At 49.9% G+C, this 17,984-nt stretch overlaps 1 protein-coding gene and 1 long non-coding RNA gene across 4 annotated transcripts in view, besides 1 other annotated feature; one reads left to right on the top strand and one right to left on the bottom strand.

Moving 5' to 3' along the window:
* Window positions 1–17,984, top strand: part of Jph2 (junctophilin 2) — a 61,808-nt gene that overhangs the window by 32,241 nt on the left and 11,583 nt on the right. The gene's annotated exons all lie outside the window — the stretch shown is intronic.
* Window positions 338–3,356: an enhancer, noted in NCBI's record as "VISTA enhancer mm1646". NCBI's record gives its function as "enhancer in: somite[4/10] | limb[5/10] | heart[3/10] | facial mesenchyme[5/10]" and the evidence as "EXISTENCE:transgenic organism evidence [ECO:0001131][PMID:17130149]".
* Gm35750 lies at window positions 549–9,475 on the bottom strand. Its single transcript, XR_375198.3, has 2 exons — window positions 9,085–9,475; window positions 549–2,346 (listed from the first exon to the last, which is right to left on the bottom strand). It is a non-coding gene; the product is annotated as a predicted gene, 35750 (long non-coding RNA).

The raw sequence follows: 17,984 nt of genomic DNA, 5'->3' as shown, positions 1-17,984 counted from the left end.
GCCCTGGGCTTGATCCCCATCACCACATAAGCCAGGTGTGGCAGCACACACCTGCAGTCTCAGCACTTGGGAGGTCAGAGCAGGAGTACAAAGAAGTTCAAAGCCATCCTCAGCGACAGAATAAGTGAGAGGCCAGCCTTGGCTATATGAGAGGCCAGCCTAGGCTACGTGAGACTCTGTCTTTAAAAAAAATGCATGTTGAACCTTGGGTGTAAGGCTGCCTCATCCAAGTCGCAGCAAGGGGTTACCTCCTGGGAGCCACTTCAGTGGGCTGTCCTGGCGAGGTTCACAGTACCGTGGAGTAGGTTAATACAAGCAAGCACACTCCTGAAATATCCCTCTGCAGTGGCCATAACACCCCTGTACATCTTACAAATATTTTAAGAACATTTGTTGCAGGGGTGGGTTATGTGCCTAGAGAGGACTTTCTGGGCCAAGCAGTGTGCAATGCACTGGCCCTGACGAGCTCCAAGGGGCTCTCACCAGATGGACACTGCCCCGCCCCCCTCGCCCCGCTGCCCCACAACCTCAGTGCCAACATCAAGAGCTTCACCTCTTTTTTCTTTGTCAATTATTTGAGGACATAAGCACATGTGTCGTGCCCTCAGGGATTACTCTCGACATGCCACAGATAGCTGTGTGGTGTCCTCCCTGTGGCTTGTCTCCTGACATTTCTGTCAGGAGGTGCGCTAACCTCCCCAGAAATGGGTTGAAACGGCAGAAAGGCTCCAGTTCAGAGTCTTGCCATTCCCCGAGCCTTTCCTCTGTGAGTCACCAGATGGACAAAATCCCTCTGCCGCCCAGAGTCTGAAGACCGTGGTAGATGGAATTTCCTGAGTTGTCAGGGTGGGATTCTTGAAATATACATGAGGCAGCTGTGGCTTCGCGGCAGAGAGATCGGAGGTAGCATGTTAGGGAGACCTTCCAAGCTTGGTGAGCAGAGAACCCAGGGAAACATCCAGTTCGAATCTGTCCTCAGAAAACTCCAGTCAAATGGGAGGCTCTTCGGGGAGAATGAAGCCCAGTGTGCCGGGTTCACAATGGAGAAACTGAGGCCTGGGAAGGGATGGGGCCCAGCCAGGGTGTGTGATGGGCTAGGTCGGAGCCCAGAGGACTGAGGTGGAGAGCAGATGGGAGATGCACATGTGAAGTTTCAGTTGGTGTCTGGGGACATAAATGGATCTAATGGACAAAGGCCAGGGGCCTGTGTGGTGGAAAGAGGGTCTTTGCCTCTCCACCTCCACCGGGCTCTCTGTACCTTATCTTTTAGCCTGCCTAGAAAAGGCAGAGAATGGACAGGCCGGCTGCCTACACCTTCAGGAGGGAAGCATCCTTCCCTGCACATGTCCAGGTGTCCCTGGGAGGCTTGGCCTGGCCCTGGCACCACAGCTGAGCTCAGGGGAAGCAGGGGCCTGCATGGAAGGGTCCAGATGCCAGAATGCTGGAATTAGGGGTGTAGACAACTGTGCCATGGCTGCTGTATGGGGAGACCCTGAGACTTCAAGGTCACAGTCAGGGTTGAGGGATTGGGCTCTGGTCCTACATGTGGTACGTGGCTCTCTCTATAAGTTCCCCTTCCCCGTGTCCTTCATAACTTAGAGGTCAGGAGAGAAGTGGGCTGGCGAGAGGACCCAGAGATGTCCAGCCATGTGACAAGCCCAGGACAGGACCTATCACAGTATAAGGTGTGTGTGTGGGGGGGGGGGGACCACACTTTCTGGCTCCATACTGAGAGCGTTTATCTCTCCTCCTCCTCTCGGGAGAGCCTCTTGTTAGCCACACTACGTCTTTCATGGAGGAGGAAAGCAGTATAAACCCACAAAACATCAGACACAGGCAAGCCTCAAGTTCGCTTGCCCTACCTCAACCCTCTCATCAGCTAGAGACAGCCTCCTAGCCCTTAGGGTCAGTGGGTGCCAAGTTTACCTTGTTGTCATAGGCAGATGATGGCTGCCTGGCCATGCCTTAGTCTGGCAGAGCCGGAGGCCCCATAAGCCAAGCTCACTGAGGAACTAGGTTTCTATCTGCCTCTCTCATCTCACTTTCCTTATCTGTAGAATGGGGCAACAGTGGTCCTGCCTCCTGGGGTTGTGGCAGGATGATAGGAGGGTGCTCTGGGCTTCTCTGCATATCCATGGAGTCCTGTGGGTGCTCAGTGAGTAGAGGCTAAAGGCATTTTATCTTCCTCCTCCCTCCCCGACACTGAGGCAGGGGAGTAGGTGAAACCAGCCAGCTTCAGCTTTGGGCTTCCTTTTGCTCCACGTGTCCTGTTGCCTTTGGCCGTGCTGGGCTTCCAAAGCTGGGTCCGACTTCCACTTCCCTTCCTTAGTCTGGAGCAGTCATGCCCTGCCACGGGAGAGGAGTTAAAAATAAAGCCAGGCCTCAAATCCTCCAAGCAAACACCCAACTCTCTAAAAATAGTCTTTGCAGCAGGTCTCAGGGCCAGGCTGGGATAGAGGGCTGGCATGGGGCAAGACTGGCTCTTCCAGCCAGGCCTCAGCAGCACCTCAGGCTGTCAAGCCTGAGTCTGGCCCCTTCCTTCAGTTATACCACTACCCGCCCCTCTCACTGTCCCCTTAAAGGCTCCTCTTGGGTCTTCCTTCCTCTGCAGCCAGAGCGATTCCCTATCATTGCCAGCCCACTCCGGCAAGCACTCAGATGGGTGGGTCCCTTAATCTATGTACTCTAGGAGACAGAGCCTGAGATGGGGGTTTGATGCATGCAGTTTATCTAGGAGATAATTTGAGGACGGAGATGAGAGGAGTTGGGAGGGTGCGATGGGGAAGAGAGGCACCCAGGACAGCTTGTGTGACAGGGTCACTGCCTCAGAGCCTCAGAGCACGTGGACTGGACTCATCTGAGGCAGTGGGGACCCTCAGGATTTTCCTTCTGATGGTTGAACCCTGACCTCCCCCACTCACTTACTGAGTCTTCCATGGATCAGAAATCACCCCACTTCTGGTTTGGGTTTGGACTTGGGTGGGGTGACAGGAACACCTGACAGCCTCTACTGCATCCAAGAGAGCTCTTGGGTGGACAGTGGACAGTTGAGCTTAGGGGACTGTGACAGTGCCTGGTGAGTCTGACTTCATGCAGACCTGTCCTCCACGACTGTGGGAGAAGTTAGGATTAAGCAGAGGAGACGCTGTGTGGATTCTAGAGATGTCACTATAGGAGAAATCACAGGTTCCTAGAATTTCTAGAGCTTTCCTTTTGTGGCCCCAGGTCACCCACCCCACCAGGCCCATCCCACATTAGTGTGCCATCAACTTGTGTTCAGACACAGTTCCTCCAAGGGGGGCCTTCTCTCCTGACCATGGTTCTTCAGATGTGTGCTTCCGTCAGCATGAGACACCTTTCCCTCACTAACCAGCCTGTCTGTCAGGTCTGACTTAGCTCCTGCCTGGTCTGAAGTCACAGCAACTGCCATAGTACACGGTGTATGCAGAAGCCCCCAAAAGCAGGTTGACTGTGCAGATCTCAAGCGTCTTGCCATGGAAAAAGACTTCCAGGATAGAGGCACCCTCTATGAACCCACTTCAGCCTCCAAACACATTCAGCACGTGTTTGTGGGGAGCCCACTGTGTGCCAGGCTTGGGCAAGAAAGTCTGAAGATCCGAGACTTCCTTCTCCATTACAGAAGGAGCCCAGTGACCAAGGAGGACTACACTGAAGGAAGCAGTTAAGGATGCTCTTGAGACAGAGCGAGTCAGAGTGCAGTCTGGGAAGAGCAGGCTGTGTGCAGAGGGAAGCATGTCATAGGTACGCTACGGGAGTGTGCCTGGAACAGAGTGGGCTCTTGGAAATGAGGCAGGGAAACCCCGTGTGGCTGGAGTAAAAAAGAAGGATTAACAGAAGCAGAGACCAGAGGCGGGGGCTGTTGGTGAAAACAGATGGCAGCCATGTCTGCTGGCTACATATAGCATGTGTGTGTGAGTGTGTGTGTGTGTGTGTGTGTGTGTGTGTGTGCGTGTGTGTGTACAAGCAGATGCTTGGTCATGTGAGCACACATGTGTGGACATACATGTACTATGCACATGTGGAAGACAGAGTACAGTTTCTCACAAGTTGTCTGCCTTATTTTTTTTTTAAAAATATTTATTTATTTTTATGTATGTGAGTACATTGTAGCTGTCTTCAGACACACCAGAAGAGGGCATCAGATCCCATTACAGATGGTGGTGACACACCATGTGGTTGCTGGGAATAGAACTCAGAACCTCTGGAAGAGCAGTCAGTGCTCTTAACTGCTGAGCCACCTCTCCAGCCCCTGCCTTATTTTTTGAGGGAGGCTCACTCACTGGTCCGAAGCGTGCTAAATAGGCTAGGCAGGCTGACCCAGGAGCCCCAGGATCCACCTGCCTCTGCTTTCCCCTCGCTGGAATCCCAGGCATTTGCCACAACACCTGACCTTCATCTAAGGGTTGACGTCAGCTCCCCATGCCTGCTGGTCAAGCACTTTTACCAGCTAAGTCGTCTCTTTAGTCCTCACACATGGCTATTTTAATTAAGTTGACTAGACATTTCAATCCCTAGGTGTGGTAGCCGCATTTCACGTGCTTGCCAGCTGCCATCTAGGAGGGCACAGCTATAAACCATTTTAACTGCGGGGAACTTTGTTGGGCAGTGCCTTTGTGTGGCCTTGCAGGTCACTGCAGGCCATCGCCGAATGCCATGCAGAACTGGGCACACGTTGCAGGATCCTTTCTTTCCTCACCTCCAAAGGTGTGAGTGAGTGAAGCATGATAGACCATGAAATGCTGCCCCAGTCAAAGTCAGAATGTCCTCCCTCCACCTCTACCAAGTTCACTCACTGCCTCTGCCTCTGCAGGCACGGGAGCGCAGCACCGCTGGACACGGGCCGAGACCAACTTTGGATGCCTTGGCCTTGGGATCTTCTAGGCTAGGAGGCTTTCTTCCCTCCTGTGGCTTCTTCCTACAGGTTCTGGTTCTGCCCCTGAGATCTGGAGGGCCCCAGTGGGTCCTGGAGGCTGCCAGTGGTGCCTTCCCTGGGACTTGTGGCCACTCTTGTACACCCTTAATGGCCCATTTCATTGTCTTTTCTCCTGTTCTCTTTAGAGAGTAGCTTTTATCTTCATATTTAAATAGAGTTGAGAGGAGGAGGAAGGTCAGATGCCATAACTTCTGCTCTTTTTGTAAAGGCAGCACCCCCTCCCCCACCACCTTGGGGCTTACCCCATCCCATGGGTCTGTGTTTTTTAGCCAGATGCAAAGGTGATTTTTAGACAGATGCGACACTTCCCTGAGTAAACAGGGCTTCTGCTTGTGGGGGAGAAAGGATACATGGGTGAGCTGCTAACATCTGTCCCAACATCTGCCCAGTGACCCTGCAGAGACCTAGACATAACCTGTCTCCAATCTTCTGCACTCATGACTTCTGTGTCTTCAGTCTCCCTAGCTTCAAGTTCCCTCACGTTCCCACCTTTTTGTGTAGAGGTACGTTCATGCTCAGGAGTACAGGCTTTGGGGTTGGGTAACACTTGCCCCCCAGGCACGATCTTTCCCAGAGCCTTGGTTCCCCCAACCGTGGAAGGTGGTAGAAATGGATCTGCTGCTTACTGCCCATGCCCAAGGTAGTGTACGAGCACATTAAAATAAGTTGTGTAAAGTGTTTCTAAAGTTCTATCTGCCATGCCTGGCACACCAGCACCAACTGTCATTTTATTATTATATACCGTTATCTTCCTCCTGGTGGTTCTGACTGCTGAGCCAGACAGTCAAACACAGGGTAAGCTCTCTGTGCAACCCCCACCCCCAGCTCCACACCCCCAGTAGTCACCCCAAAAAGAACCTGTCCCTTGCTACCTTGAGGAAAATGTGGTGTGCTGCATAGGGTCCCATCTCCAAAGCCACCAAAGGCAAACCATTATCCCTCACACTGGCTTCTCACCTAACTGCTGAAGTGCCCTTCCCCGGCTTCACACAATCCTATCTGGGAAGGGGAATTAGCACAGGGTCATAGCAACCCAGTATCTAAACTGTGACTTCTAACCACCCAGAGCTTGCTGTGACCCTACATGAGTTTGGTCAGGGGGTGAATGGGGAGCATGGTACTCCGATCCCAGGTCGAGGGCAGATGTTAGATTTGTTAGAGGCTTGGGTGCCCTCCACCCTAGCTCGGTTGCCCTTTTAAGAGACAATTGGAGCAGGTACACACACACACACACACACACACACACACACACACACACACCAGAAACCACACTGAGTGCACTGAGTGGCCCTCAGAATTTGTGTGAGTAATGTGTGTGTGTGTGACATTCATTCGATCCTAAGTATAGTTTATCTCTTCTTATCTTTGTCTCCTGGCCATGTCTGCATTGTGTCACAGGCCACTCTGGTTTGTGTCTCTCCCCTGGGTTCCTTTCTGCACGGAGGAAGGTGGAACACAGAGGTAGTTTGTGCTGTTCAACCTGCTATAAACAAGTGTGTATTTATATTCCTGCTTCTTTTTTGTTGTTTGTGTGTGTGTGTGTGTGTGTGTGTGTGTGTGTGTGTGTGTGTGACATGTATGCAGGTGCCCACAAAAGGGAATCAGGCCCATGGATGGCTTCTGAGCCCCTGGGCCTAGAGTTACAGACAGTTGCTTACAGGCAGGTGTAGGTGAAGCTCCTGATATGGGTGCTGGAAACCAAATTCCCATCCTCTGAAAGATCCGAGCCATTTCTCCAGCCCCATAATTTCCTCTTTCTTACACAAAATTTGCTTATCATATGAACTGTTTTAAATTTGGGGGTTTTCTTCTATAAGCTGCCTATATTAGAGGCCTTTCTGTGTTTTTGTGAATAAAGGCCTTTCTCGGATTATTTTAAACTCCCATGTAACTCATTATTTCTTGGGCAACTGTTAAATTTCTCGGGCAGCTGTAGAATGTGTTGTTTGAGTGTTTCTATGCTGAGTCAGGTCACGCTCTGCACACATCACTTCCCCCTCAGGCCAGCAAACTTCTAGAACAAATCTCCTCTAAGCACAGCTGGGGGATGCAGGGTTCTCTGTAGGCTGGTTCGTTTTATCTTCATCGACTCCTGTTTAGCTGGGAGGCCTCTGCCACTGCTTGCAGAGATACTTGGGGTAACTTTGTAACTCTTGGTGGGATATGACTTCTCAGAGGTCTGTGCTCTGGGTGCTGTGTTCACATCCATGGGAAAGAAACATCAATGACAACATTGTTGATCCACTTCCTTGCTTGGCTTTTGCCACATCCCAACCTTGAGCATCCTCTGCTATAACATGGCTTGTCTGGAACATGACTTTAGCCCAGATAGAATCCTAGGGACTAGCCCTGTGACTATGGGCTAAGGCAAGGTTTCCAGAGGCTGGCCACTGAGTTACCATCCCCTAACCTTGGCATAGCCACCTACCATTGGGATGGTTTGTCTCTTACAATTTAAAAGCATTTTAAGTTTCTTAAACCTAAATTAATTGTGATCAAAGAGTTTTATAAAACCATAAGTAAAAATGCAAGAGCAGATTAAAGAAGTTAGCCGGAAGGAAAAAAATCATACAAGGCAAGATGCCACAAAGCTGTCCTTCAATATTCTACTCCAAGTTCAGTCTTGAGGCTGTTGGCTTCTGGGTTTTTTTCATTCTTTGTAAGTTAGGGCTATAGCTCAGATGTGGACTGTGGGAGCTAGGGGTGTGGCTCAGAGGTGAAGTGTGGGCTTTTGGAAAGAACACCTGCTGGGAGCACCCAAGAGTTAATAGGAAGGCTGTATCCCCAATAATAAGACAGACAGAAGGAGAGAAAGTGAGCAAGAGAGAGAAGAGAGACAGACACACACAGAGACACAGTGAGAGAGAAACAGAGCAAGTGAACACACACACAGTCAGAGAGAATCAGTGAGTGTGTGTGGGTGTGTGCACCCTCCCCCCAACACACACAGTGGGCGAGCACACTAGCGATGAGACTTTTCTTATTGGTGTGAGCAGGATGACTGAAATGGAATTGATGTTCTTCCTTTTGGTTTTGAGACATCATCTTACTTTGTGGTCCAGGCTGGCCTTGAACTTTTATCAGTGTCTGTAGTGTCGGGATTAGTGAGTCGTCATGACTGGCTCAATTGAATTCTTTTGTTTTGTTTTGTTTTTAACTTTTTATTGATTCTTTGTGAATTTCGCATCATGCACCCCCCCATCCCACTCATCTCCCCATCCCTTTGTATCTGCCCTCTACCCTTGCAACCTTCTTCTCAAAATAAAAGAAGATATAATGATGATCATGCTATCTTGTCACACAGCACACTCTTTTGTCCACACATTTTTACTTGCAAATGTTGATTGCAATGAACTTTAAACTAAGCATAGTGGCAAATGTGGATAATCCCAGTGCCTGAGAGGTAGAAGAGGAAGGATCAGGAGTTCAAGGCCATTTCCCAGGACATAGTGAGTTTAAAGGCCGTCTGGGACACTGGGACACGTGAGACTCTGTTTAAAACAAAGCAAACCAAAACAAAACAAAAAACAAAAACAGAAAACAGAAAACAAACAAAAAAGAACAGAAAGAAAGAAAGAAAAGAAAAGAAAAGAAAGGAAGAAAAGAAAGAAATGGAATTTTAATAATTCTGCTTAATGACCAGCCTTGAACCATCAATTGTTTTTTGCCCCACGAGAAGACCGACAGAATCAGTATCCAGAGGTGCCGGGGAGATGCTCAGTGGGTAAATGTTCTTGCTACACAAGCATGAGGGCCTGGGTTGGAATTCCCAGCACTCAGTAAAAAGCTGTGCAGGTCTTCATGAGCAACTGTAACCTGGCAGCATGTGGGCAAGAGGAAACAGCGGGACCACGGGGGCTCACGGACTGCGGGCCTAGCTGCAGGCTCAGGGCCACCACACACACACACACACACACACACACACACACACACACACACACACACGTAAAAAGGAACACTGGCCTGGAAGATTTCTCCCGGCCCTCTTCTACTCTACAGACCAAAGTGGGAAGGGGCGTGGCATCAGTGCTGTAAGAGCTAGATTTATAAGCACCTGTCCACCAGCAACCTGTCATTCGGAGGCAAAGGAGCAAAAGGCATCCCCAGCCTTTTCAGGCCTGTATACGTACAGCTCACAGTTGTCGATTCGGCATTCTTGTGGAAAAGAGGTGGCTATTCAGACGAATGGTGTGCACCAGAATCTTATCTGAAGACAGCAGCTGTCCTTTCACCCTGTCTTTTGGGCAGTTCATCTCATGGCCGAGGTCTGCCAGAGCACTAGAAGAAGAGTGGAAGGGAGGGGCAGGGCCACTCCAACTTCATCCTTTCCGTCCCCTTGCTTGTACAGATAAAGGATTCTTTCTATTTACTTCTTGCTCATGTTCGTGAGAATTCAGGGGCTAGAATCCATCTACCTTGTGGCTCTGCTATTTTTAGCATATGGCTTCTAAGGCCACATTCTCTTTAGCTGGTAAAGGGAGAAAACAGAGCCCAGGATACCCATGGAAGGATGCTATTGGCTAGGCTGGGAAGCACGAAATTAGATTATCTTACATTCTATTGGTCAGAGATAGTCACGTGGCCTGAAAGGGACCCTGGGAGAAAGTCTAGCTGTGAGCCCAGGAAGAGGTGGAGACAGGTTGGTGAGCTGCTCACCTGCCCCAGTCGCTTGGTGAACTTGGGCTACCATGCATGCCTGGTGTTTTTACATGGGTGCTGGGGATTTAGCTCAGGACTTGTGCCTCCGAGGCAACCTTAACTGAGTGAGTTATGGCCCCAGCCACTGAACAAAGCCGTGTAGATTTTGTCTTACTGGGTTTCGGGGGTAATCCAGCTTCCTTCTGTAGGAAGTAGAATCAGAGATTAAGTGACTGGGTAGACCAGCGACTCACTTTGGTGCCTAGCCTTGAACCTCTGTGCTCAGCCATCATCCCCCATGTACCCAGCATGGCCCCTCCAGTCCACCTCTCAGGTCTTGCCTCGACTGTCCCTCCCACCTCCCATCTTCCCCTGAGTGCTCGCTCCCACCTGACTTGTTCCTTAGCTCTACCCGACGCCACACTGCTTCCTGATAGCATCTCAGGCCTCCACATCCTTCCTCACGTGGTTGGTTGGTCACCAGGCATGGGACCTGTTGTTTCTCTGTTTTTCCTGGTAGGACACCTCATGTTCCTTCTTTTTACCACTCCAGGCCCAGACCTGTAACCTCTTAAAAGGCTCAGCAAAGTCTCTGAGTTACTGTATCAAATTCCTTACTTTTTTTGGTTTTAAATGCCTTCATTGTGTGGGTTAGTTGTTCTTCCTGGGAAACCTGAGTCAAATCCATTACACCAAGAGCAAAACCTCAACTTGTATGCACCTGCACCTATTATGCGTTGGGTATAAAGTTCGTTGCTACAGCTGTGCACCTACTGTGTGCTGGACATGATATTCAGTGATGGGGGGTTATAGCTGTGAGAGAGATGGGGTCATCTCTCACCTTAGTGGGCTTCCTGGTGTGGTATAGTCCCTAAGCTTGGGGCAGTCCTGGTTGGCTCTGGGTATAGTCACAGCTGTTTGTAGTCAGATGTTGGGGTTTCTTCCGTTTCACAAAGGGGAAACCAAAGCACAGGAAGTAAAGCAGCCTAACTGAAGTCACAGAGCTTGGAAAAAGTAGGCTGGGAGCTGATGAGACAGTGCAATCGGTAGAGCTGTGACTGGGGAGACGACCAGTCAGCAGAGTGTTTGCCACTCAAGGTGAGGACCCTCAGGATCCACGTCAAGAAATAAAACAACGGGCTGGAGAGGTGGCTCAGTGGTTAAGAGCACTCACTGCTCTTCCAGAGGACCCAGGTTCAATTCTCAGAAAACACAGGGTGGTTTATAACCATCTGTAACTCCAGTTCCAGGGGATCTGATGCCCTCTGTGACCTCTGTGCACCAGGTACACATGTGGTACACACACGTATACATACAGGCAAAACGCTTGCACTCATGAAATAAAAACTCAATAAATCTGATAAAAAACAATCAAACAAACAAAAAAAACCAGACCACCACCAACAGGGTTGGTTACTGTACCTGTAATACCAATTTGGGAAAAGAGGTGACAGACATCCCCGGGGGCTCACTGGCCAGCCAGCCTAGCCTACTTTGGGAAACTCCAGGCCAGTGAGAGATCCTGTCTCAAAAAAGGTAGATAGCAGCAGAAGGATGGTAAACAGGGCTGACCTCTTGCCTCTAGACAAGTACACTTGAGCATTCATATGAATGGATGCGTGCATAATGCACATGATCACACACGTGTGCACACACGCCTATCAAATCATAAATAAATGTAATAAAAAAAATAAGGGGGAAACCCAGGTCATCTGTCACTCAGCAGGCACATCTGGGATAGGTCCCCTGACAGTGTGCTGCCCACAGTGGCTGTAGGCTTTCCAACATCCCCCCACACAAGGACTCAACATTATAGCTGTTGCTCGGCTGAGAGACGGTGACGGTGAACATCTCTTCTGGAACCTGGTGCCTGGCCTGGCCTACATTGGTTTTGCCACTCAGGCAGCCTTTGGAACCAGAAGTGTGATTTCTGGTTGTGTGCAAGAGGGATCCCTCTGGAGCCTCTCCCTGCAGGGTCTCAGTGGAGGTGATGGGAAGCTGGGGACATGTCTGCCAGGCCCCAGGAGCACGTGGGAGCTGCCTGGAATTCCTCCCCAAGTTTTTATCAGTTTCCATTCACCCTGGGGTGGGGCTGAGGTGGGTGCTGGTGCCACTGGGGGCTGCTCTGGAGAAAGTTGGAATGCCACAGCTGAGCTCCACCTGGGGAGGGGCTGGAGGCTGGGGCTGGGCTGCTCCGGGAGAGCTCAGCTGTCACATTCCTGGGGCTCAGGGAGAGCGATCCCGGGCGCCTTGTCCTTATTTAGGCAGGAGATGTCTGCTGACTTGGGTCTGCTGGTTGCCATGGCCTGACTACTCACTCTCACCAGGTGGGTGGGGCAGGATGAGCATGGTCACAGCTAGGTCAGCAAACTCCGGGGCAGACGATCCCAGCAGTCCCAGACACCCCAGGGTGGCAAGTTCAACCCTTGGGGAGACAAAGTACCCTGTCAGCAAAAAGTAGCAGCTACCGTTAGTGGGAGGTCAGCCCCGCCAGCACCACAATAAGTCGGCCCATAAGCCTGAGGCGGGCAGAGGGGTTCTCCTATTCTCTTCTGTGTGGCTTGCTGCATATGCTAGGCAGGCACTCAACCTCTGAGCTATGGCCCACCCCTTCCTTTTTCTTGTTTTGGTGGGAGTCACAACGGAATTCCAGGCTTGCCCCTTTCCTGTTGGGGTGTGTGTTTGGGGGTGGGGGGGGGGAGGCTGGCTATCTAGCCTACCCACCTGTTAGTGCAGGTTGCAAGCCAGAGAGAAGTGATGCTGTTTTATAAACTTACATCTAAGCTATGTCTATCACTTGGGGCAGATCTTGTTTGTTAGAGCAAGTCACTAGACTTAGCACACATTCAAAGAGGAGAAATGAGACCAGAGCGTGGCCTTCAGGAGACACCTGAGAAATCTGCCCGTTACCCTCATTTTTTTTTTCAGAAGAGTAATGAATGCACAGAGAGGTTAAATGCTTTGTGCAGATCACACAGCTAGGAAGGGTGTCGGGGGGACAGTGTCTGGGATTCAAATCCACAAGACATGATCATAAAGTCCACGATCTTAACTTTGATGGCTCAGTTAAGTCTGTGTTCACAGCCCTGTTAGCAAACCAGTACAGGGATGGACCCACCAGGACAGTGGACTTCTAAACTAATACATCCATTGGTTCGTTAGCATGGTGGCTTCTGAATGCTACCCCTTCAATGGATACTTTCCCAGTCATTTATAAGATGCCATTTAAAAATTGGAAGTATGGGCCAGGTGTGGTGGTAGCGCATGTCTTTAACCCTAGCACTTAAGAGGCAGAGGCAAGCAGGATCTCTTTGAGGTTAAGGTCAGCCTGATCTACATAACAAATTACAGGACTTCATAGAGAGACCCTGCCTTTAAGAAAAAACAAAATAAGGAGGTGTACTTTTTCCCCATTTGGTACCTGGGCTGGAAACTGAGGCTTGGTGCATGCTAGGTAAGTATATATGCAGCCCATGGATAAACTGAATATATACCTCAGCCCATGAATGAACTGTTTTGGGAGGGAAGCTTCCTGAGTGGCCCTGAAGACTGCTGTCTTCTGCACAGCCAGCTCTGGTGGCCCTGCGGGCCTGTGATGCCCTGCTGTGGCTTCTTCAGCTGCCAAAGTGTGGCTCAACCCCAGCCTCACAGTCTTACCGATAACTGCTGGCTCTCACGGACCAACCACTTCAGGGGTGGGATCTTGCTGGTAGCCACACATTCTGCGGCCCCTCAGACAGGCTGCAGGAATGTAGGGAACCCCACAGGGCCCCTAGAGGAAGAGATTGGCTTAAGGCCATTTTCAGTTGCTGGCTGTTCAGGATTGTGACTGAAGGCTGACAGTTATCCAAAAGACTGTGAGACTGGGGTAGAACCACGCACGCTTTGTCAACTGGAGAAGCCTCAGCTCTTTCTAGCTGCAAGCTTGACATGAGCCTTCTACGCCAGCATCTCTTCTCCAGGGAACTGGGGTGTCTCGGAGATGAATGTGATCTTAGCAGTTGTAGCTTCCTATTGCTGCTACAATGAATGGCAGCAAACTTGCGACCAAAGGTTCTTTCTCTTATTTCTGGAGCTGAAAGGTCTTTCGGGAATGCCACTGGGCTAACGTTGAATGTTAGGTAGCAGGGTTAGTTCTTACTTCGTGCTCTGGGAGGAGAGCCCAGCCATCGCTTTCCAGCTTCAAATGGTCCTTACCCTGACCATGGCCATTCCTGTAGCCTTAGGGCACATCTCTGGTCTCCATACATCAATTCTTTCCGATGATGTCAGTTCTTCCTAGTATGCCTCTTATTGTACCTGCGATTAAATGTAGGACTTTCCTAACCCTGCAAATCCCCATCTCACATCCTCCAAGCCTGTTTGCCATGTAAGGGGATGCTCACAGGTTCCTGTGATCAGGAGGTGGGTATCTGGGACAATATCCTCCTTTTCCAGCCACCTGAATAGGACAAGGGGCTGGAATGTGGTGAGCCAACTCTTGCATCTAAGGCTGGAAGGGCTGCATCTCCATTCACCTCCCCACCCCCCTCACTGGAGTAGATTCTGCTTAGGAGGCTTCTCCTGCAAGCAGACCATCACCACATAAAACACAATCATCTGCAGGTGCATCCCCCTCCCCATCCTGGGGGAATTTGGAACAAGCTTCCATGGTGGGGAAGCTCTGCATAGGACTGGGGGCAGGTATTGCTTTTAGACCTTGAACCCATACCGCCCAATGCCACCTCTGATGTCCACTTTAAATAGAATGTGTCCACATTCAAAGATTGCAAAAACGAGATCTGCTCTGGGCTGGTGTCTTAGTTACTCTCCCAGCTACTGTGATAAAATATTCTGACAAATGCTACTCAAGGGAGAAAGGGCTTATTTTGGCTCACAGTGTGAGGGTATAGGCCATCATGGAGGGGAAGTTGAGGGAGCAGGAACTTGAAGTGACAGATCATATCACATCCGTAGTCAGGAGACAGAGAATGCTGAATGTTTGTGTACAGCTCACCTCCTCCTTTTCTGTAATCTGGACCCCAAGCCTAGGGAATAGTGCCACCTATAGTGGGCAGGTTTCCTCACCTCAGTGAATCTAAACAAGAGATTTTCCTACAAGTGTGCTCAGAGGTTTGTCTCCCGTATGGGTCTAGATCCCACCAAGTTGATAACTGAGATTAACTATCATAACAGGGCCCACCCATTCCAAGTGGTTTCTGTATATTGCTTGGCTATATAATTCAGGAACTTTATGCTATGACTGCAGGGCTGTTTATATCACTATTTTACAGATGGAAAAAAAATCAAGGCATAGGAATTTTAAGCCACCTGGTATTATTATGTCTGTGCTCCTAACACCTCCAAACACTAAAATATGAGCAGCAGTTTTTCCTTTGTAAAACTGTTTACTTTCCAAAGTTTCCTATAGCAAATCAATACTATTATTTTATGATATATAATATTTACAAGCTATATCTTTATTAGAAAATAAACTTATATCTGTGTTTACACATTATAAAATACAGATAATAAGATGCCAGCTATGGCCGTGTAACCTGCCCAGGGGGCGCTCTCCTCCCAGCAATCTTCCCTTCATTCTACTCTCGAGACATTTCACTTTGTCTTATCTCTCCCCCCAGACTCTTCATCTTTCCAGAGCAGGGGCCATGTAAGGCTCAACTCTCACTTTAATAATCCAATGGGTAAGTGACTTGACTTCTCTCTTCCTCGGTTTTCCCTCTTGTGAAGACGGTGACAGAGTCCACTTAGTTTTCTGCCCTGTTAGAAGCAATCCTCACATAAATCTAAATAGGAAAATGAGACTGCAAACCCAAATAGAAGAGGTCATAGAAGGAAATCTTCATGAACTTGGTCCAGGCGCAAGCATTCTTAGATAGGACACCAAAAGACCAGATAACAAAAGGAAAGGGTCATTCAATAATTCAACCTCATTACAACTTGAAGCTTTTGTGCTTCAAAGAGTACCTTTAAGACGGCGAAAAGCAGGCAAGCTGGCTCAGGAAGTGAAGGTGTTTGTACTGTAAGCCTGGAGACCTGGATTCAGTCCCCGGAACCCGTGTAAAGGTGGAAGGGGAAAACTCACTCCAGTTATTTATTTAGAGGCAGGGTCTCTCACTGAACCTGGAGTTACCAATTTGGCTAGGGTGCCCACCCAGCCAGGGAGCCCCGTGGATTCACCCATCTATGCCTCGCCAGGGTTGACATTGTAGATATATGCCACTGAGCCTAGTTTTTAATGTGGGTGCTGGGAATTCAAACTCAGGTCCTTGCACATGCACAGTGCTTCACCAAGCACTTTACCAAGCAAGCCCTCCTCCCAGCCACTAGCTGGCTATCTTAACAACTTGTTTCCTGCTCTTGTGTAGGGTGTATGGCAGGGACACCTGGTGGGCAAGCTGGCTGGATCCCTAGAAGGTGACTGTACCCCACGATGTTCGTGCCCGTCCAGTAGTCCATGGCACAAACTGAGTACAAAGTGCTTAACAGATAGCCAAATGAGCACTAGTGATCTCAGGAGAAAAAGAAACATTTCATTCTTCATAGAACAGAGGGCTGGCTGAAGACTTTTCTCTAACGGACCAGAAGGGAAATACTTCTGGCTCTGCTCATCCTACGGTCTCTATGGCAACCGCCTAACTCCAGACAGTACACAAATGAATGAGTGTGGCTGCACGCCACTAAAACTTTATACAGACACCGAAATTTGAATCCCAGACCATTTTCACGTGCTAGAAAATATTACTCCTTTGGTTTTTTTTTTCCTCCAACCACTTAATAAAATAACCATTTTTAGCCAGGCTCATACAAAACCAGTCAGGGGCTTTATTTGACCATGGACTGTATTTGGCTGAGCCTGCAGTAACTTTAACAGGGATTCAGAGGTGTTCTAATGGCAGTTGTGTTTGAGGGGGCCTAGAATCGTGCCTGCTTCATAATAGACAGACCACAAAATTGTAGTAAGTGAATGACCAAAGCATGGATGTGGGCCTTGGGTATGGATGGATGGGAAGGGTCTTCCAGGCTGGGGAACAGACCAAGCTAAGCCCTGGAGTCAGGCTGCACCCCCTTTTGGCTCCTCAAAGCCACTAATGTGTGGTGTGGATAGCAGGGGAAAAGACTGACTTTAATTAAGCAGCTGGGAGCCAAGCAATGGGGGGAAAAGAGAGTGGGGTGGGGGTGGCAAAGGCTCCCCAAGGTGGCTATGCTGAGTGATGGCCCCGCACCATTCCAGAACTACCAGCCTTATTTTTAACCCAGCTGCTGAAAGATAATCCGAAAGCCACGAAGAAGAGCATCTTCTCCCTGCCCCTCCCCTTGCCCCAGTTACTGCTCTCCTCTCTCCCCACAGCAGACCCAGCGCCACCCTAAGGAGACCTTCACCCAGAGGCCTCATTTGGATGCAGGGGGTCGTCTGGGGTAGAGAGAAGGATGTAGTCCAGTGTCGCCCATTACAGCCTGGGGCTGGGGAGATCATTGGTGCTTAAAGACAGCCATCCAAGGCTCTCACCCTAACCCTCATGGGCAGACTGGGACCGGCCTAGGAGGGAGCTGACCTCAGCCCTGCGGACACTGGCTTCTCAATCTGGAGCTAGCAGAGGGGCTGGCTGTACAGCTTGGAGACTAAGGGGGCATAGGTCACTCCCATTCTGAATCAGTAGGTTTCTGGTATAGCTGGAGAATTTGCATTTCTGATCACCTGCAGGTGGTGATGATGCTGGGGCCTGTGCAGTGGCCACACCCAGATTGGTACCCAACTGTGGCCTTTGGGTGACAGCAGTGTCAGCAATCTTTCACTCTAGGGTTGTTTGGTACACCCAGTGAAGACTACCTTTAGCTATGCTTGGTAATTCCCCAAAGATCGATTGCCTCTAGTGAAGGGCCTGAAAGCATGCTACGTAGCATAGCTGGGCTACATTTAGAGAATGGTTGGGAGCTCACGAAAGGTGAGGCCCTCGGGTATAGGGACAAGCAAATTCTTTGGATACATGTCTAGGGCAAGGATGGGGAAGGAAGATGAAGGCAGAGGATGTGGCTGGCTTGGGGAGCCAGAGCGTCCAGACCAGTGTGTGCAGGGAGAGAGATTGATAAGGGGTCAGCCAGCCAGGCTGGGCAGTGGACAGGGGCACAGGCCTCAACTTACACATGCCTCATGCCTGGGACAGTGTGGCCACTTCTATCTCCATGCCTATGCTGGCTGCCCTGGCAACAGAGTCCAGGATCCTCGAGGACTCTGGGTGCAGGCTGCCGGTTTCCCAAGGCATCAGAAAGGAGAGTCCTTCAGCTTCTATGACCATAATAGGACATCTTCTCAGCAGGAAGGTTGGTCTCGCATTTCTCTTTCTCCACCTGAGGTTTTGGGTTCCCAGAGAACAGTATCCCCCAAACACAG

Source organism: Mus musculus, chromosome 2 (assembly GCF_000001635.26).
Source record: "Mus musculus strain C57BL/6J chromosome 2, GRCm38.p6 C57BL/6J".
Classification (NCBI taxonomy): Eukaryota; Metazoa; Chordata; class Mammalia; order Rodentia; family Muridae; genus Mus; species Mus musculus.
This window is presented reverse-complemented; position numbering and strand designations above follow the sequence as displayed.